Genomic DNA, 22521 nt, shown 5'->3' on the forward strand with positions numbered 1-22521 from the left:
ACACTATTGGGAGTATTCTGTGGCCTTCCTGGTAGCAACAGAGACACAGAGGTGCAGACCGGGAGGCAGATTTTGAAAAGATGCAAAAGTAACAGGGTTGTTGTCATGGGTGACTTCCACCTCCCTAATATTGATTGCCTTCTGCTCAGTGCAGAAGGTTTAGATGGAGCAGAATTTGTTGGAATAGAGCTCAAGAATAGACTTAGGAGGGCTAGAATGGGACATGGAAAAGCCTTATTGAGTAAGATTAAGAAAAAAAATCCAAGTCATTCGACATGTAGTTAAGAATTCCACCCCTCCCCCATTCTAACCGATTTTTTTCAGGAGTTCCGTTGGGAGTGTCCTGACCAGCTGTATCACTAAATGGTATGGAAGTTGCATGGTATCTAGAAAGGATTGTGCAATTGTGTGGACTGTGGGAGGATCATCAGGGTCTCTCTTCACTCACCCAACGTATTTATCAGGAGCACTGTGTACGCAGGGTCCTCAGCACTTTCAAGGATCCCACCCATCCATCCAACAATCTTTCTGTGACCCTACCAGACAGGCAAGAGGTACCATAGCATTAGGACAAGGATTATTAGAATAGAAAGCAGTTTATTCCCTCAGTCTGTGAGACTACTGAACTCGCTGTCACCAGCCAGGTCTAACCACGTGTAAAACCCCAGAAGGATATGCTAATGATTTTTTTTGACTTATGTCATAAATGCACCTTATTATTTGTCAATTTACTTGTGGCAATATTACCTTTGAGTTTTGTGTGAGTTGTAAGTACTGTGTCGTGCATTTTGGGCCGGTTGAACATTGTCTTGTTTAGTCGTGCACATCTATATGGTTGAATGGCAATAAACTTGATCTTGAAAAGGAAGACTAGAATGAGGGTGCCACAGTTCAAGGAGGAAGGGCAGATCCTTAAGGAATACTTCGCTTCAGTATTCAGTGAGAAGGATCTTGATGAATACAAGAAAACTGTAGAACAGGTAGATATGTTGGAATATATCAACACTAAGAAAGAGGATGTGATGGAAATTCTGAAAAAATATTTGTCGTTAGGTCACATCTGGAAATTCCAGTTGGCAGATGATTTCCCCCCACACCGCTCTGACATATTGGGAAATCGCGTACGTGGCAGGTTACAGGAGTGCTTTGCCTTTGCTTTCCGCTGAGTGAGTTTAAAGAGATCCCACCTCTTGCAGTGGATGACCAGGATGTCTAAGTGCCTTGTCGTGCTCTTAGCGCTCCACAGATGCCTGCTGGCCTGCCTTCTTGACTGTCAAACCATTTATCGGTCTCTTCCACTCAATCCACCATGTCCAGACTTCGCACGCTGAGACAGGCAGATCCCCTACCTCACCGAGGGTCGAAGACCCGTCGGCTGCCCTCACCTGGTTTGGCCCGTCTGGCGAGGCGGTTTACCGGGGTGTGGCCGCTGCGCGTGTTACAGCTACAGGTGAGAGCTGAGCGCCAGGTGGGAACCAAAGGTGGACGAGCTGTCCTGAAACAGGGTATGGCTGGCCCCCCACCAGATGTGCTACCCCTCCCTAGACACCCCAAATATTAGGTCAGATAATTCCCCAGGACCAGAAGGGATAAGCCCCAGATTACAATGGGAAGTGATTGCTGCACTTTTGCCAATGATCTTTGCACTCTCACTGGCCACAACAGGTGTACCAGAAGATTGGAGGATGGCAAATATTATTCCTTTGATCAGGAAACGTAACAGCGATATTCCCGGGAATGAAGGACCAATGAGTCTTACTTCAGTGGTGGGAAAACTATTGGAGAGGATCCTTAGCGATGGGATTTACAAATATTTATAGAAGCATAGTCTGATTAGGGATAACCAACGTGGCTTTATGAGGGGTAGGTTGTACTTCACAAGTCTGATGAATTCTTTGAGGAAGTGACAAAAACATATTGATGAAGGCAAAGCAGTGGATATGGTATATCTGGATTTTAGTAAGGTATCTGACAAGGATCCCCATTTAGAAAATCAGGAAGCATGGGATTCAGGGAAACTTGGCTGCATCGATTCCTAATTGAGATGTAGGTAGTGGATGGAGAATGTTGTTAATCAGATTTTGTCGTAGATATTTGGTTCATTTGGGAGACTCTTAGATAAGCACATGGATGTAAGAAAACTGGAGGGCTATGTGGAAGGAAAGGGTTAAATTGATTTTGTTGTAGGTTCAAAAGAAGGCACAACATCAGTGTTTTCTCTATGTTCTATGTAACAATATTGCCTGCTAAGCCATTCTAGAGGGAAGTTGAGAATCATGCCTGTTACCGCTGGACTGGAATTTCACATATCTTAGGCCAGAAAAGACTTGGGATTTTCCCCTTAAAAGAACTAGATAAGTTTCTACAGCGTGGTACATTGATGGTCACTGATCCAAGATTTTATTTTTAAACTCAAGGTGACCTAATTAAAACTGAGTTCACATTTCCCAGCAGTCATAACAGACGTGGACCCACTTGGTCATTCTCTGGATTACTGTAACATAAACAGGATATGGGTCCTGGATATAACTCTTTAGGTTTATAAACCAGACTTTTGATTGTCTACCCTAATACATTGTCATGGGATATTACAGGTTTATTTCATATATTACTAGGTATATTTTGAAGATTTTGATCAGTAGTGGAGCAAGAACACTCCAAAAGAATAAGGTTTCAAGATTCTAAATCTATTAAGATATAACAAAGTACAGAAAAATTTACTAAATAAAATAAAATAAAAAGTCATTAAGAATATTAATAAAGCACGAGTGTGTTCCGAGGCAGAGAGGTGATCAATGGCTGGCTCAGAGAACTTAGGGAGGTGATGGTATTGTCTCACTGCCTTGTAAAACTCTAAACTTCAAAAGGAGATACTTCCAACTAACAAAGTAGTTTATACAGTTTATTTTTAATGACGCACGTTTAATTTTAGACAGACAGTTCTTAATACATATTTAACACAGAGGATTTCTGATTTATAAAAGATTTATGAATTACTAAAGATTTACAAAGGATTTCCAAACACAGGTACAATTCATGCGAACTAAAAGAACATACCAATGAGTTGCAGACAAATAAATAGTTCATCGTAGAAACTGAAGGTTGAGGAATGAATCCTAGTTCTTCTTTCTGTCAACCCGTCGTTCTGTTATTCTCTTTGTCATTCCTAACAATCCCCAATGCTTTCAAACATTTATACTCTTTTGCAACTAGTTGACATTATTTGCACGTGATCGTTTCTCAGATACCTTTGCTGATCAAAGTATTTCGCACAAATAGTCCAAAAGCCTCTGTGGTTGAGATCCCAAACATCCAGAGTTAATGCTGACTCTCCGAGTACACAAATATTCCAACTATTGGTTGATCAACTATACCTGTGACCATGTTTGATGTGCTAAGTAATGAACCAGTCTGGTCTGCAAGCTTCTTTGAACTCAATCATATCAGTGCAAATAACGAAGCCACATTTGGTTTGATGCAAGGCAAACAACATAACCCCATTCTCTTACGTTGATACTTGTTTACAACAAGAAGTTGACAAGAATATTGGTTAGGAGTTTAACTTTGCCACAGACAACTCTCACCCCTTGTAAAGATTACATTTTATTTGCGAGCATCAGTGTAAACCGTCTTCTTCAGTTTATTTCATTAAAGGCACTGTCTCATTACAAATACCCATAGTAGTATATATACAATCTTGTATTCTGACAGAGCAGAAATACTGGACCTTAGCCAATGTTATCTACACTCAGAATTCACAGGAAATTAATACACAATGAAAGATATTTTCCACTTGACGTCTAAGTTAAAATTCTTACAGCGCATATTCCCATGAATTTACCTGGTAGGGTTTGGAAAACTCCCATGTATTATGGCAGAGATCTAAAATGAATGGAAAGTAATTAGCAAGCTTGTCTCCCAAGTTTCTAAGCACCCTGTAACATTGCAGTATGAAATACAGGGAGAGCGGCAGATCCCGGACCGAAAAGCAGTTGGACCTGACCCTGAGGCAAGAATTTGATCCTTGGAAAAGGCATAAAGGGATCCAGTAATGACTTTGAGCCTCTTTGAGAACTGGTTTTCTGAGGAGAGAGCCAACTCAACAAAATAAACACATATTTCAATTACAGCCCATAAAAGGTAAAATACTGTAAAAATAACATCTAAATGCCAGATAAATAACTTATCTGGACCTCTCCAAGGACCAAATCCCAGCCAGCCTTCATCACCCAGCAGACGAAGGCTCTATAATTCAACACAGAAGCTGAAGTGGAAACATTAAAACCGCTCTCACTTTATCTATCTGCTCCAATAAGTTATGCTTACTTCCCGAATTATGGTAATTCATTGCAACATACTAAAGGCATACTTGCAATCACCACATAATTAATTCTTCAAATGATTTTTGAAATTTTATTCAGAATTATTAAAACATTGAAGAATTTTAAATGATAAAACTTGCAGGTAACATGTACTGTGTCATATTTTGATAAAGAAATTCTGCTTCTTGGTGACTTGGATAATAATTTAGAGGTTATTTAATGTAACTGCAAAAAAGCAGGATAAAAATATTGAAAACTAATGATATACACTGCATACAAATTACAATCTTCACACTGCTCTTTGGGGGTAAATGTATCAATACAAGCCAGACTTCATTCAGAATATTTACAAGGGGAAGAAAACTTTTGTCAATGGTGATAGCTGATAACACATTGATGCAGCTATCAGAAACCTGGTCTGATGCAGAGTGCAGACCATGCACAGGTTGCATTGAGGTTAACACATGGACCATGTGCATGAGCGATAAATTGTTCCATTGCAAGGAACGACCCAGTGTTTGGATGATTTAAGCGCCAGGCCAAATTGTAAAGGTCGGGCTGTTAGGGCTGGCTCCGCTCACTGCACTGCAATGTGCGCTGAACTGAGGCTGTGGCCCGCTCCAGCTGCAGTGATGTCTCTGCTTTGTGTCTTTCGGAAAACCTCAGTTCTGAATGCTATTTCCTTATTTTTATCGTTTGCATGATTTTTTTTTTCTGTCTGCGCATTGGGAGTTTTACGGTCCTTTTGTTCGATGGGTTCCTTTAGGGTTTCTTTGTTTTGTGGCTGCCTGTAAGGAGCTGAATGTCAAGATTGTAGAATGTATACATACTTCGAAATATTGAAAGAATATTTCTAGAGGAAAAGGATTTTACCAAAGATGAAGGTCTCACTCTAAATAGCAACTGGAATTTGATTATAACTTAAGTGGGACAGCAGAAACCTGAGTGGATGAGGACTAACCAGTTAGGACGGATGGATGATATCACCAGACTAGACATGCCCAGGCAGCATCCCTGATGAGGACGGCAGAGTTTGTCATTGAAATGTCAGTTAAAAAACGATACCTGTACCAGCTGGAAGCCCGAGAAGAGTTTATTTGTGTACATACTTTGATAATAAATGTGCTTTGAACTTTTGAATTAATAAGGAAAGTTATTAAGTTTGGCATAGTTCCACATACTGCAGGGATGATTTATGATTAAACAGAAACAGGCTCTTTAGCCTTCTAATTATTTGCATTCAACCATCATTTAGTCTGTGGTTTTATATGCTTCAGGTGTTCAATTAGATATGTTCCTATCAAAGGTGAGAGTACCTGGTTCCACCTCCCACTCAGGCAATGCTTTCCAGTTTTTTTTTTAAAACCACACTCTGGGTTTCTTCCTCAGATCCTGCCCAACTCTGTTACCACTTACCCTACACCTATACTCCATAGCTTTAGAAAACTCTCCTACGGGGGTAAGTTTCCTATTTCTATTCTGTTCATGCTTCGCAGAATTTTACACATCTCCACCAGGTTTTCTTTCTGCTTTCTCTTCTCCAAGGATGATAAACCCACCCTTTCTCATCTCACCTCACACCTGAGATCCATGTAGCGTCCTGATGAAACAGCTCTGCACCCTCTTTAGAGCAATCATGTCCCTCCTATATATGGTGACTGCACACAGCTCTGGCTTAGCCAGTGTTTTATAACATTGTACCTGCATGCTTTTATATTCTCTGCTATTGAAGCCAAGTATCTCATATGTCTTCTTTGCTACCTTATCTACTACTGCTGCCCCTTAAGGCAGTTGTAATTTATCCCAATACACTCCAAGGCAGTTCCCAACCACTGTTATGCCAATGAGCTTTACTATTAACTGAGGGGTCTGTGGACTCCAGTTTGGGAACCCCTGCTCTAAGGCCCTATCATTTACAGTATTGTGTATATCCTACCTTTATCAGCCCTCCAAAGGTACTCCAACTCGCACTTATTAGAATTAAATTCCATTAGCTATTGCTCTATCCATCTTACTAACTAATTAATAGTTTACTGGGGTACATGCCTATCGTGCTCACTATCACCAATTGTACCATCTGAATCGTTAATGTATATAAAGAACAGCAAGGATGCCAATACAGATCCCTGTGGAATGGCACCAGTCAGAGGATTCCAATATCAAAAATAACTCTCTGCCCATCCTCTGCCTCCCATCACCAAACCATTTTGTCCTTGATCACATGTGCCTTCCCAAGTGCCGATTGGTCCTGCTTCACAGATAGTTTCCCAATGAGTTCCCTACTACTGACGTTTGATTCACAGGCCTCTAATTACTTGGCGTACCCCTGCGGCCCATTTTGAATAAGAATATCATTTTTTTTATCTCTGCGAGTCATCTGGTGCTTCACCTGTGATCGAAAATCTCTGGACCCCAGCAATCTCCTCTCTTGACCAGCAGCCTGGGATATATCTCATCACACCCTTAACATTTATCCATCTTTAAGCCCATTAAGACATCTAATGACTTCTCATAGAGTACAGCACAGGAAAAGGCCCTTCAGCCGACAGCGTTGCACTGAGCCAATTAAATTAGTAATCAAATGGCCAACTAAACTAATCTCTTCTGCCTTCACAATGTCCCTATCCATTCCCTCACATTCATGTGCCTATTTAACCTTCAAAATTTCCTAATGTTTCTACCTCTACTGCCAACACAGGTAGTGTGTTCCAGGCACCCACCACTCTCTGTGTAAAAAAAAGACTCATGCCCCCACCCCCGCAGCTCCTCTAAAATTAACCCCACTTACCTTAAATGTATGCCCTCTGGTATTAGACATTTCAGCCCTGAAAAAAAGATGCTGTCTGCCTACTCGACCTATGTCTCTCATAATCATGTAAACCTCTGCTCAGACTCCGCCACTTCACAGAAAACAACCTAGGTTATAGCACATGCCAACTAATCCAGGCAGCAACCTGGTAAACCTCTTCTGCATCCTCTGCAAAGCCTCAACATCCTTCCTATAATGTGCTGACAAGAAATGTATGCAATACTCCAGATGTGGCCTAACCAGTTTTATCATTTTCTCTTTTATAATGATAGCATGTTGTAGATTTCACCCTCCCTGAATTCTCCAACTACAGTTATAAAGCATCTATTTCACACTTTATCTCAGCCCTCTGGCTCTATTGTAGCTACCACAAAGTATCCAAAGGTTGTTTAAAATGAGAGAAAGTCAACATGATTTGAGAGGAACATGTATATTTCAAAAACAAAGGATGAAAACAAATGTAAAACATCATTGTATTTCAGTCAGAGGGGTGAATCTATGGAACAGTTGTAGTAAGAATTTAAAATCATGTACCACACTTAACAAGTTTAAAAAATTATTTTAAAATTATTTAATGAACAAATATAAAATACATGACTTAAAACGAATGGGAGTAACGTAGATAAATGATATTTGGGATTGGATTTTGTGTTAAAAGATTATGAAATTTTTTGTTTTTGATGTGATGATTGATGCCAAATATGGTGTTGTATAAGTAAGAGGCGTAGGCATAATAAGCTGTAGCTTCAGCCTACACCCTTTTGGTCTGTTTTAAAGAATATCTATGTTTTTTTGTTGTAATTTTGTCCGATGAAATCATCGTTATGAAGTCATCATTGTAAACGATGCTTTTTGTTATGTTTGTACTGACCAAAATAAATTAATTTCATTCATTTTATCCATAATAGGCTCTCCTCTTTTACTAGTTTCCCTCTTGCCCTTAATTTGCCAGTAATATTTCAGTGCTCTCTAACGCAACCCAATCCCACTTCACTTTGTACACTCCTGAACCCCCACCCTCCCCAACCATTTCCATTCCTTATTCTTGCCACACTTCTGTTTTATTTTCTCTTCCTAGCCCTCTGAACCCTTTGGCACCTAGGATTCCTTGGACTCACTGACCTATGGAAATTAACTCCTCTGAACAATTACTGCAAACTAATGGAGTCCTACAACTTAAGACACCAAATGCTACTGACTTTCATTATTTTACCCAAGGGACAAAATTTGACCAGGAAACAGATGGTAAAAAAAAATGAAATTACCAAATCCAAAGAAGCTACATAACAGCTCTTTATAAAGCAAATAATATCAAGCTGCAAACCACCAAGTTCTCAAAAAAAAAGCATCGGTGCCTAATTTTCCTAATGATTATAATGATTTTTGTTGACGAGGATTATTTGTGAAAGTTTGCCTTAATAATCACATTTGCAGCTCAAAACATTTGTTGTGATCTCATTGCTCCATTTACCAAGATCACACTGTTTTCTCCCATTCTGTTATGATTTATTCTTTTCAGTTAATATCACCAGAGCCACCAGGTCACATACTACATCATGTTCTAATGCCTGAATGACTCTTGTCATTCAAACATCAGAACAGGAACATGGGAAATACTGCAGATGCCGGAAATCCGGAGCAACACACACAAAATGCTGGAGGAACTCAGCAGGTCAAACAGCATCTATAGAAATGAATAAACAGTCGACGTTTCGGGTTGAGACCCTTCATCAGGACTGGAAAGGAAGGCGGGAGAAGCCAGAATAAGAAGGTGGGAGAAGGGGAAGCAGTACAATTACAAGCTAGAAAGTGACAGGTGAAGCCAGGTGGGCAGGGGAGGGTGGTGATGTGAGAAGCTGTGAGGTGATTAAATTGACTGGCCCTTTATCTCTCCCACTCACCTGGCTTCATTCATCACCTTTTAACTATCCTCCTTCCCCTCCCCTCACCTTTTTTATTCTGACATCTTCCTCCTTCCTTTCCAGTCCTGAAGAAGGGTCTTGGCCCAAAATGTCAAATGTTTATTCAGTTCCGTAGATGTTGCCTGCCCTGCTGCGTTCCTCCAGCATTTTGTGTATGTTGCATTAGAACGTGAAGCAGTAGACCATTCAATCCCTCGTATCTTCTTCACCATTCAAAAAGGTTTTGGCCACTGTTCTTTCACTTTTGCCAATTTTCTGCACTTGACACTTAATATATAAGGAGATCTATCAATCTCTTTCTTGAATATACAAGTCCTCCACAAGTTACGAATGAGCATTTTGGAGACTGGCTGCTATTAGGCTACAGGGATCCTCTTATTTGGGAACTCCATTTGCAGCCATACGTCCAACTTGTGAATTGCCCGGGTAACGAACCATTCACAGAAATAGAACCTGGGAGGACCTGTGATGCACCATCAACAACTCTCTGAGACGTGAAGGCAAGATATCGGCTTTTATTGACTGGAAGAAGGAACAAGCAGTAGTTGACCACCATACTACATCCTGGAGACTGAGGGCTGGGCTCAGGCCTCAATCGCCTTTATACTGGGGTCTGTGGGAGGAGCCATGGTCAGTGGGAGGGGCCACAGGAGCAGTCAACAGGGGGCGTGTCCAGACAGGTATATATAGTTCACCACAACCTGTACTCAGTGATTGAGTACTTGCAACCCTCCTGGAAATATCAGCTAAAGATTCACTGCCTTCTGATTTAAGAAAACTGTCCTTTTATCTGTCATGAATGCATGACCTTCTCCATCCTTTTTGAGACTGATTCCCATTTCCAGATATCTCAGACAGCAGAACAACATCACTGTACATCAGTCAGATACCAGAAGAATATTGCAGGCTCCATATGTCAAACTGAAGAAAGCAAAGTCTCATGCTACAGCCCCATCAGATCAACCTTGTAACTGCTACTGCTCTTCCTCTATTGCAAGTACTGGACAGGAAAACCAAATCTGTATTCGTCATTCCAGATGCAGTCTCACCTGGACCCTGAATAATCGAAGAAAGACATTTCTACTATAGGACTCAAATCATTTTGCAACAAAGGCAAAAAAAAATTGTCTTCCCAGCTGTTTTGTGTACCTGCCAGTTAATATTCAGTGATGCATGTACAAGGACATCTGACCCCTCTGAATGGTAACACCCTTCAGTCTCTCACCATTTAAGAAATACCTCACTTTTCTATGATAGATTCTATCTGCAAAGTCCTTACCTATTCCCTTTGGTTGTCTATCCTACATGAAACCTTTCCACAGCTCACTTCAGTGTTATCAACAAACTTAGGTAGGTTGCACTTGACCCCCTTAGAGCTCAAAGTAAATTTATTATCAAAGTACATGTATTTCGGCATATACTATCCATTTTCTTGCAGGCATTTAAAAAACAATAGAATTTATGAAAAACTATACATAGAGACTAACGAACATTCAATTTGCAAAAGAGGACAAATTATAAAAATAATAAATAATACTGAAAGCATGAGTTGTAGAGACCTTGAAAGTGAGTCCATAGGTTGTGGAGTCAGTTCAATGTTGAGGTGAGTGAAGTTATGCACGTTGGTCCAGGAACTTGATGGTTTAGGATAATAACTGTCCCTGAATTTGGTGGTGTGGAGCACAAGGCTCCTGAATCTCCCGCCCAAAAGCAGTAGCGAGAAGGGTGAATGGCCTGGTTGCCAAAGTCCTTGATGGTGGATGCTGCTTTCTTGTGGCAGCGCTCCTTGTAGATGTGCTCACTGATTGCGAGGGGTTTGCTTGTGATGGACCATGCTGTGTCCACTACTGTTTGTATACTACTCCATACCAGACCATGATGCAGCCAGTCAGGGTACTCTCCACCAAGCATCAAAAGGAGTTTGACCAAGTTTTAGATGACATTTCGAATCTATACAAACTTCTAAGAAATTGGAGGGGTACTTGGTAGTCTTATCCAACTCATCAATAACTGGCTGAACAGCTGGGGCTCACTAGCCACAACTTAGAACCTGAAAATGACACAATTCTTCCTACTCCCTGCTCTACTCTATCCATCAATCAATCTTCTATGCAGGGAAGTATATTATTCTAGGCTCCAATTCATTTGTTTAACAATCACTTATCTGGCATCCTATTAAAGACCATCTGAAAGTCCAAATACATCTCATCAACCAGTGCACCCTTATCTGTTCTGCTCATTACAACCTTAAAAATCTCTAACAGATATGTCAAGCCTAATTTTTCTTTCAGAAATCCACATTGACTCTGCCCGATATAATTATTTTTTCTAATCACGCCCCCCCCCAACCGAGAAGAGACACGAGCACTTTCAGCAGTACTCTTGTTCCCTCACCCCAGTCTTCACATTACCACAGGGGAACCAATTGTCAAATTAATCTCCCTTTGGAATACTGCCTTCTTATTCTTCTGTTGTTCTACCTTTCAGCAGACCTGTCCTGTTCACTGTGGCCATATCTATTTATTGCAGTGTGGAACATCTGCACTCAGGGCAGAATCAATTAATTCTCCAAATATTTTCACCTCTTCTACATTGTCCACAGTTGGTGCCAAAGCAACATTTGATGAACCATGCACTATGTTTAGTTTTCTGTTGGATTCCCAATCAATCTGTACAATCTTCTCCAGAACATATGCATTTAAGAAAAAGAACACATAGAATAAATAAAAGCCACCAACTCAAGTGCACCATGATCTTAATAAAACACCCCCTCTCACACATAACCCACATTCAATATTTTTCTATACCTTCGATTACTAATTTATTGACATTTGATGTCAATGAGTGAATCAACAGTGGACATCACATTTCCTGACAAGGTAAAAAAGAAAAGACTTGTCTGTTCCCTGTCCTTACCTACCACCTACAAGCCTCCCGATCCAGCACATCATCCTCCATAACTTCCTTCATCTACAATGGGTTCTACCAATGAAGCACATCTTCCTGTCCCTCGCACCACCCTTACTCTGTGCTTTCCGTATATATTACTCTCTATGTGACTCCCTTGTCTAATCATCCCTCCCCACTTCTCTCTCCCTAGAACTTATTCCTGCAAGGTGCCCCTACACCACCTCTCTCACCATCAGTCAGGATCCATAACAGTACTTCCAAGTGAGGGAACACTTCACACACTTATCAACTTGTTTGGCATCCCTCCCCCTACGTTCTTATTCCAGCTTCTGCCTCCTTCCTTTTCAGTCCTAATGAAGGGTCATTTCACAGATGCTGTCTGACTTGCTGAATTCCTGCACTTAGTGTGCGTTACTCAAGATTTCCAGCATCTGCAGAATCTCATGTTTATGACTTATTTGTTTATGTGGTAGTATAAACGTAACCATTTAATGTTATTTCAGACTATGTTTCACAGCTGCTTCAGATCTAAATTGGTAACTTCCTGGTCATTCCTGGACTTCATCTCTATTATTCAGCATTTATAACTAATGTTAAATGATTCTGCCAATTATTATTTTTAATCTGAAGGGGCTAAGGACTCTTTCTGGCTGAAAGATCTAAATGGGCTTGAATGGAAAATAGAGGATATAACAATCAGGATGGATAAAAGGGAGTCTGTAGATGTCGTGTTTTTGGATTTCCAGAAGCCATTCAATAAAGTAGCACATAAAAGCTTACAGCACAGAATAAAAAGAGCTCCAGTTTGGTATAATCAAGGCAGGATGTGAACATGGAACTGTCAGGATAAGTGGGTCATTTTCAGACTGTAATCAGAAACCTGTGGAGCCCCACACATCAGTGATGGATCCTAGTATGTGAAACAAAATGTTAAGGTGTTGGTACAGCAAGTAATTAGAAAAGTTAACAGATTGCTTTCTTTTATTGTGAGGAACAGGGAGCACAAAAATAGGGATGTTTTGATGCAACTTTACAGTGGTACTGTAAACAATTTAGGTCTCCATGTTGAAGGATAGATGTGTCTGTTATATATTGAGCTAGTCCACTACTCTGCAAGACAGATATACTTACCTTGGGGACAGTGCAGAGAAGACATACTTGATTAATTTCCCAGATAAAAAGATTGATAGATGTAGAGAGGTTGAGCAGGTTGGAGGTTAGAGGAATTTTCAGAACATTTCCCCCAAATGGGGACATCTAGAACTAGGGAAAGATTTGAAAATATAGGGACCAATTATTTCACACAGCTATTAGAAGGAATTTCTTCCCTGTGGATTGTGATCTTTTGGTTTTATTATTATAGAGGCTTGCTTGTGGTTATGAAACAATAAGACCATTAGTGTGCAACATCACCATTGAACAATAGAGTCTAGCTTTATTTCCATTTGTTAGTTGCCATTCAACACACTGGAGATACACAACAAATCCTGTCTCCACAAATCCTTCCAATGCAGTGCTCAGGTCAGTGAACATCATTGGTGTTCTACATGTGTATCCACTCTTCTTAAGACAGCTTATGGAAATCCAGCAGAAACGGTTCAGCCTTTGGCAATTGTCCAGTGAGGTTGCTCATTACAGCCTGAATCCTTTAAAATACTAGCTGCTTCTCTTAAATACTTCCAACCACAAGCCATCCTATTACTAGTAGATAATAGTTCAGTGCAGGCCACATCCACGTGAGTTTGAGGCAAAGTGTCTTTGCATTTACTGATAATCCCTTGTTTTCCAAAATTATATAATGATCTGTTTGTACTCTGGTCTGTAGCCAAGAAAGTTAGCAATAAAAACTTCGGCAATAATCTTTCCATGTGAAATTGTGTACCACAAGTTTCAGTTTCCCTTACTGCCAGTTGCCTCATCTGGAAGGACTGTTTGGGACCTTCACTTACATTCAGGGTCCCAAACAAAAAATGCCCACTTTGCCAAGCATCTTCACTCCATCTACAAAAAGGATTTCCCGGTGACCAACTATTTTAATTCCAATCCCTACTCCTATTCCAACATCACAGTCTATGACCTCTTCTTCTGTCACAATGAGGCCACTCACAGGTTGGAGGAGTAACACCTCATGTTCCGTCTAGATAGGCTCCAGTCTGATGACATGAACATTGATTTCTCAAGCTTCCAGTAATTTCTTCCCCCTCCCTTTCCCTCTTCTTCAATTCCCTGTAATGTCCTAGTTAAGATACCTGCTGCTATGCTGTGAGGTATTACATTTTAGTAGTTCTCTGTGAAAGTAGCATGTCCTGCTGGTAGAATGTTTTGGTTTTGGCAAAAGGTAAGGGGCATGTTGTTCAGCTTAGGATTGTTATGTCAGCCAATCAGGCTGGTGGGATTAGGTGGTCCTAGAGAAAGATTTGTGGCAGTGGTGGGGTTCTTGGTCTTTTGGTGGGAGATGCAATGAAGAGAAGATTGGGACAGACGCCTGTAGGATTCAATCCGACAGGAAGACACAATTGCAAGGAGTGCTTCACGAGATGAAGGAGTTCAAGATGAGCTCTACCAGTGATTGGTGAGAATTCAGCACTGTGAATAAAGGTTATACCCAGCTTTTGGAATAGATGAGCCCCAGCAATCACGTGCACACTTAGACTGGTCTAACTGTAATGGGCCCTTTTATTTTCTTTATTTCTCTTAATAACTGTTTGAAAAAGCTGTAAATGGTAAATATACTTTTTTTGTAATTTTATGCCGCTATTTGATTTGTTATTTCTTGTCAACAGGTAATTCTGTATGGACAGCATTTGCTCAAATCAAGGTTCTGTTAATCAGAACATCCCAACTTCCCTGTTTGGTTGAATCCCAAATCATACCGACCCTAGACATATATTGTTATAAAGGTGGCCTTCTCTCCGCTGGGTCACGTGGCTATTAGCAGTGAACTACTGACCAAGTTTGCCTACGAGCCTGGTGAGAGGGTTACATCCCCACTCTAGTCTCCTAAGTCTTCTCTTCACCTACCTGTTATTCCCTTTGGTGCCCCTCCTCCTTCCTTTTCACCACTCACCTCTCCTGATTCCTTTTTCTCCAGCCCTCTAACTTTTCCAATCGCCTCCCAGCTTCTTACTTCATCACCCCCCAGCCGTCTGTTTCACCTATCACCTTCTAGCTTGTACTCCTCCCTCACCCCACCCCCAACCTTATTCTGTCACCTTCCCCCCTTCCTTTCCAGTGCTGATGAAGGGTCTCAGCCCGAAACAGTGACTGTTTATTCATTTCCATAGATGCTACCTGAAATGTTGAGTTCTGCCAGCATATTGTTTTTCTCATATTTTCTGCTTTTATTTCATATTTCCAGATTCTACTGCTCTCCACTGCCCCCCCCACATCTGATTTTTGACAATAACAATAAAACTGACCAGATCATTGGACACTGACCTGTGCATAAACAGCTGCATCAATACTACAAAGTCTTCTTCATGAATATCTGTGGTCTTGTACCTGAACATGAATATCTGAACCAGATAACAAAACAACAGCCTAATGTAACCAACACATTCGCATTGTAAAGAATCTATAGATTTTAAGATGCAGATCATATAGCCTTTAATTAGACTATTTGAACCGCTGAATAGACTTTCATTCAATACTTCCAGGTTTTCCAAGCCTATGAAGCCAGATTCAAGACACTTGTTTAATTTTCCATTTTCTCAGTTTAAGCTATCTCAGTTCAATGTGTACATTTTCACATATGCACATAATAGCCTATTCTCTTACTCTGCCTTCTCTTTCCTTATCAATGCCTTGATCTCCCTTTGTTGAAATCTGCCAATGTTATAAATCATCCCCTATATATGCTATGCAATTTCTAGAGTAGGTTACATGGTTGGCACAACATTGTGGGCTGAAGGGCCTGTAATGTGCTGTAGATTTCTGTGTTCTATGAGCACATCACAGAAACAGGCCCTTTGGCTCATCTATTCCATGTCGAACTGTAATTGTCTAGACCCATTGATGCATACCCAGACCATAGACCTCCATATCCACGTACTCATCCAAACTTCATCTAAATATCGCAATCAAGCACACATCCACCACTTTCACGGGAAGCTCCTTCCACACTCACACTATCCTGAGTGAAGATTTATGAAAACCAATGTACCATAAGCTCTCTTTATGACCCTTATCTACCTGTGACACCACTTTCAAGAAGCTATGGATCTGTATTCTCAAATTCCTCTGTTCTACTATACTCCTCAGTGCCCTTTGGTTCACTTGGTTAGTCCTACCCTGCTTTGACCTCCCAAAGTGCAGCACCTCACACTCATCTGCATTAAATTCTACCTGTCATTTTTCAAGCCATTTTTTCAACAGGTCCAGATCTCACTGCAAGCTCTGATGATCTTCCTTGTTGTTCACTAGGCCCCAACCTTGGTGTCATTCACAAATTTGTTGATCTAGTTTACCACATTATCGTCCAGATCATTGTAGATGTTAAAATAACACTGTAGATGACAAATAACAATAAGCCCAGAATTTAATAGTAGATCTAATAAATGATCTTTAACTTCACTCATCTGCCAAGACTGTACCATATACATGACTTTTTAATGTTAATAACCTTTTATTTTTGCATTTTCCTAACCCATGTCTTTGTAGATCATGTCTATCATGGCAAAGAAGCACACTACCACAAAGAAGTCTTCTATTGACAACACCACAAGTCTACTATTGACAATACCACAAGAAATCCAACAAGTACAAATAGCTGCAATCTTCTTGAGATAAATAAATAAAACAAAGTTATGGATTTCATCATCACAGATATCCTATTACACAGCTGCATTCCCTTAACCCTTTCTGTTCTCTTTTCAATACTGTTGTGAATAAGATGCTTCCTTTTTCTTTGGACTATCAGCTAAATACAGAATCATGTTTAACACATCTTGAAAATAGACCAGTTAGCTGTATTTAAGTGGTAAAGAAAAACAAATCATGACATCTCTAGTGGAAATTGCTTCCAGCCTCCTAGCCACAAGCTGATTACTGTACTTCTATTTCCTTGCTGAAAGGATGCAATTCAAATCAGACTTCTCTGTTTCCAAAATTATCACTTTATTCTACATATTGTCAGTGGTTTCTAAAAGTGATGATACTTGGTCTAGGGTTACCAAAATCTCTTATCTGCTTAGGACTAGTTAACCCAACTAAATACTTTTGTAGATAGCTTTTTCATGCACAATTTAGTGCCACATGATCCTTGCTGAAACATATAATTGATTTGCTATTGTTATGAAATACCAGAGCTGATTGATGTCTGATGCATGCCTGATGTGCTTGGCATAAGTTAAGTGATCCTAAGTCAGAAGAAGCATTGGAACCATAAAAAAAATTGATCCATGAGAAAGCAAATAAAGAAATTGAGATTATACATTAAGATAATATTTGCTGAAATTGTTTATCTCCATGACCATGGTGGAAATGACCATTATTAGAAGGTATAATTCTACAGCAATTGGAGGAGAGTTTGGGGGGGGAGGGGAAGAGATGGGTGGAGGAGATGTCAGAGGTAGTTGTTTTTGTTAAAAGATGGTGCATGAAACGCAATACCAAGGATGGTGGTACAGGCAGATACATTACAGTTGGGACATTTGAGAGATTCTTGGATAGGTATATGGATGAAATGGGTGAAATGAATGGGGAGCTTTGTGAGAGGGAGATGTTACATTGATCTTGGAGTAGGCTAAAAGTCAACACAACATGTCTACTTTCATTTAAAAGTTATGAAAATCTTTGAAAAGGTAAATAGTGAATGATCAGTAAATAGGTCAAATATATAGAAGTAACCTGCAACTAACATGTGGGCAGAATTTGTACATTTGTATTCGATTTGTACTTCAGGAAGTGCGAAGCGCAGAAACAAATATCACTGATGATTGTACGCTCTAGTATCAATTGTTTGGTGACAATAAAGTATATGTATTGTAATTACATGAATAAATAACTACAAAAATTTGCTTTCCCACTAAGATTAATTTAAACTAAGAACCATTACATCAGCACAAGAATGGAGGTCAGTGAGGAAATGGTCGGGGGAGGCTTATGAGGCACTCCAGGATTGTTTTGAGGCAACAGACTGGCAGGCCCTCTGTGAGCCACATGGAGAGGACATTGATGGGCTCACAGAGTGCATCACTGGTTACATCAACTTCTATGTGGACTGCAATGTTCCGGCAAGAACTGTCCTTTGTTATTCTTTGTTATTCAAATAACAAGCCACGGGTAACAAAGGACATTAAGGACATCCTGAACGCTAAAAAGAGGGCATTTTGAGATGGAAATAGGGAGGAGTGAGGACAATACAGAGGGACCTGAAAGCCAAGATCAGGGAGGCTAAAGACAGGTATAGGAGGAAGCTTGAGTGGTAACTCCAGCAGAACATGAGAGGTCTGGAGTGGGATGAGGACCATCACTGGGTTCCAGCAAACCAGCAACAGAGTAGCTGAAGGCAGTGTGGGCAGGGCCAACGAACTTGATCTGTTCTTCAATAGATTTGATAGTGGCCCCTGCCCATCCCCTACATGGTTCATCTGTTGTCGGCCCCCAACCAACACATACTCCACTCTCCCCTCCTCACAGCCCCCCACCCTGCTCTCGTGACTACACCCCTCCCTCACCTGAAACCACCACGGTGGCCTTCACAGCTGAACAGGTGAGAAGACAGCTGAAACGTCTCCATCCAAGCAAGGCTGGTGTCAGCCCCAGGGTGCTCAAAGCCTGTGCCCCCCAGCTATGTGGAGTACTTCACCGTGTCTTCAACCTGAGCCCGAGTCTCCAGAGGGTTCCTGTGCTGTGGAAGACGTCCTGCCTCATTCTCGTACCGAAGACGCCGCGCCCCAGTGGCTCCAATGACTACAGACCGGTGGCATTGACCTCCCATATCATGAAGACCCTGGAGAGACTTGTTCTAGAGCAGCTCCGGCCTATGGTTAGTCCACACTTAGACCCCCTCCAGTTCGCCTATCAGCCCCGACTAGGAGTTGAGGATGCCATCGTCTACCTGCTGAACCATGTCTACACCCACCTGGACAAGCCGGCGAGCACTGTGAGGGTCATGTTTTTTGACTTCTCCAGTGCGTTCAACACCATCCACCCTGCTCTGCTGGGTGAGAAGCTGACAGTGATGCAGGTGGATGCTTCCCTGGTGTCATGGATTATTGTTTACCTGACTGGCAGACTACAGTACATGCACTTGCAACACTGTGTGTCATACAGAGTGGTCAGCAGCACTGGGGCTCCACAGGGGACTGTCCTGTCTCCCTTTCCCCTCACCATCTACACCTCGGACTTCAACTACAACACGGAGTCTTGCCATCTTCAGAAGTTTTCTGATGACTCCGCCATAGTTGGATTCATCAGCGAGGGAGATGAGGCTGAGTACAGGGCTACGGTGGGAAACTTTGTCACATGGTGCAAGCAGAATCATCTGCAGCTTAATGTGAAAAAGACTAAGAAGCTGGTGGTGGACCTGAGGAGGGCTAAGGCACCGGTGACCCGTTTCCATCCAAGGGGTCAGTGTGGACATAGTGGAGGATTACAAATACCTGGGGATACAAATGGACAATAAACTGGACTCTACAAAGAACACTGAGGCTGTCTACAAGAAGGGTCAGAGCTGTCTCTATTTCCTGAGGAGACTGAAGTCCTTTAACATCTGCCGGACGATGCTGAGGATGTCCTACAAGTCTGTGGTGGCCGGTGCTATCATGTTTGCTGTTGTGTGCTGGGGCAGCAGGCTGAGGGTAGCAGACACCAACAGAATCAACAACAGAAACAAACTCATTCGTAAGGCCAGTGATGTTGTGGGGGTGGAACTGGACTTTCTGACGGTGGTGTCTGAAAAGAGGATGCTGTCCAAGTTGCATTCCATCTTGGACAATGACTCCCATCCACTCCATAATGTACTGGTTAGGCACAGGAGTACATTCAGCCAGAGACTCATTCCACCGAGATGTAACACTGAGCATTATAGGAAGTCATTCCTACCTGTGGCCCTCAACCTTTACAACCCCTCCCTCAGATTGTCAGACACCCTGAGCCAATAGGCTGGTCCTGGACTTATTTCCACTTGGCATGATTAACTTATTATTATTTAATTATTTATGGTTTTATATTGCTATATTTCTTCACTATTCTTGGTTGGTGCGGCTGTAACGAAACCCAATTTCCCTCGGGATCGATAAAGTATATCTGTCTGTCTGTCTGAGTCAATTTACTTTTGCCACTGTTTTACTTCCTGTTAAAGTTTGTTATTTAACTATATAAATGTACACTGTCAAATGAAACATTTCTCCACACCAGGGTATAAAGCACACTAGTACACATAACACAGGTAAATAAGAATGAATGCTACAAATGAATTATGCATAAATAAAGTACATAAATTAAATATTGTAGCATACAGAACAAATTAACTGGTGACACATCGAATGCAATAGGGGATTCAGAAGTCAAATAGCCAGAGGGAAGACGTTGTTTTCTATCCTGACTGTTCTTGTCTTTACACATTAGTCTCATGCCTGAGGATAGAAAGCCAACAAGGATGATGGATGGATGGGTGAGATCCTTGGTAATACTAAAGGCCCTGTGTATGCAGCATTCCTGATAAATGCCCCCCATTCATGGTAGTGAGATCCCTATGATCTTCTCAGCCATTCTCATAGTCCTTTGTAGGGACTTCTGGCCTGATGCTCTGCTGCTCCCACACCACATAGAAATGCAGCCTGTCAGGACGCTCTCAATGGCACTCTTGTAAAATTCTGTTAAGATCTGGGGAGGTGGGGGGCGCATGGGGGAGACTGAGATCCTCTCTTGCCTCAATCTCTTCAAGAAGTGGAGGCACTGCTGTGCCTTCTTATTCATGGAGGCGATATTCAGGGACCAAGTGAAGTCATCCATGATGTGTACTTCCAGGAACTTGGCGCACTTAACTCTCTCTATGGAGGAGCCATGTATGCACAGAGGGTGATGGTTCATCTGCACCTGCCTTTAGTCCACAACCATTTCACTGGTCTTCTCCACATTCGGGTTTAGGTTGTTACCATAGCAGTCCACCAGCTGCTCCACTTCCACTCTAAAGAGAAACTATTTCATTAGCAGGTTCAAATATAAACCAATCTTGCACAAAATTCAGACAATTTCTTCCAGAAAGGACTGTGCAGCAAAGAATGCCACTAATGAACCTGATGAAACAAAACTGTTGAAGATTGCAGTACCATTGCTGTTGGTGGAATTTATTCTGGGCTCAATTGGTAATGCAGTTGCTTTATGGGTCTTCTGCTTTCGGATGAAACCTTCAAAACCAAGTATCATTTATTTTTTAATCTGACTCTAGCTGATTTCCTTTTGATGTGTTGCTTACCATTTCGACTGGCTTACTATGTGAACAAAACAGAACTGGATTTTTGGGGATGCTGCTTGTCGTGTACTCTTATTTATGGTGTCTTTGAATCGGGCAAGAAGCATTGCTTTTCTCACGCTTGTGGCATTAGATCACTATATTAAAGTGGTTCATCCCCATCATAAGATAAACTCTATACACAAAAATATGCAGTTAGATACGGCCCTTGTGGCTAAAGGGATCGGGGGTATGGAGAGAAAGCAGGTACAGGGTTCTGAGTTGGATGATCAGGCATGATCATACTGAATGGCGGTGCAGGCTCGAAGGGCCGAAGGGCCTACTCCTGCACCTATTTTCTATGTTTCTGGGAGTAATCTTTACCTGGACTATAATGATAGGAATGACCTCATACCTTCTCTTTGAAAGCCATGTCTTTGAACAAAATAACCTTCTATTCTGTGAAAGCTTCAACTTGTATAATCCTTCAAATGCTGGTGCAACATGGCATGATGTTCTATTTGTTGTTGAGTTTGTAGCACCACTGTGTATTATTCTCTACTGTACTTACTCAATTATTTCAAGACATCAGCAGAAGAAAAATGAAATCAGAAGAAAATTCATGAAGGCTAAATGTGTTGTGACAGCTGTTGCCATAGTGTTCATACTCAGCTTCTTGCCTAGCAATATTGGCAGATTTGTTGTGCTGATCTTGCAATCAAACACAACAAAAGCTAACAAGGCATACTGGGCAGCAGTTGAGGGATTTTACGTTACAACTTTGTCTAACTTACGTTAATAGCATGCTTGATCCAATTGTCTATTATTTCTCCAGTTCAAAATTTAAAAATATTTTACATTGAAGACGTTCGAACAAGTGAAATGAAAAATTCTCAAAACTCATCTGCAATTATTTTCCAGCAACAAGCTTACTATTCAGTATGGATAACAAACTTGCATTTAAACCAAGCTTCACATTTAAAAAAAAGACATAATGCTAACGTCTGGAGGGCTTATTCACGCAACAAGAAGACAGCAGAGTGCCACACACCAATAAGCCAATACTGGAAATGCAAGTAAATATGCCGAACATTCAACAATAGGAGTGAATGGAATACAACTGAACTGTATCAGAGAGTGAGAGTCATCTTTCAAAACCTA

At 41.1% G+C, this 22521-nt stretch overlaps 1 pseudogene; it reads left to right on the top strand.

Annotated features, from left to right (window-relative positions):
- Positions 1-875: 875 nt before the first annotated feature.
- LOC140738931 (hydroxycarboxylic acid receptor 2-like) lies at positions 876-22223 on the top strand (annotated as a pseudogene).
- Positions 22224-22521: the final 298 nt, after the last annotated feature.

This window comes from Hemitrygon akajei, chromosome 14 (genome assembly GCF_048418815.1).
Source record: "Hemitrygon akajei chromosome 14, sHemAka1.3, whole genome shotgun sequence".
NCBI lineage: Eukaryota > Metazoa > Chordata > Chondrichthyes > Myliobatiformes > Dasyatidae > Hemitrygon > Hemitrygon akajei.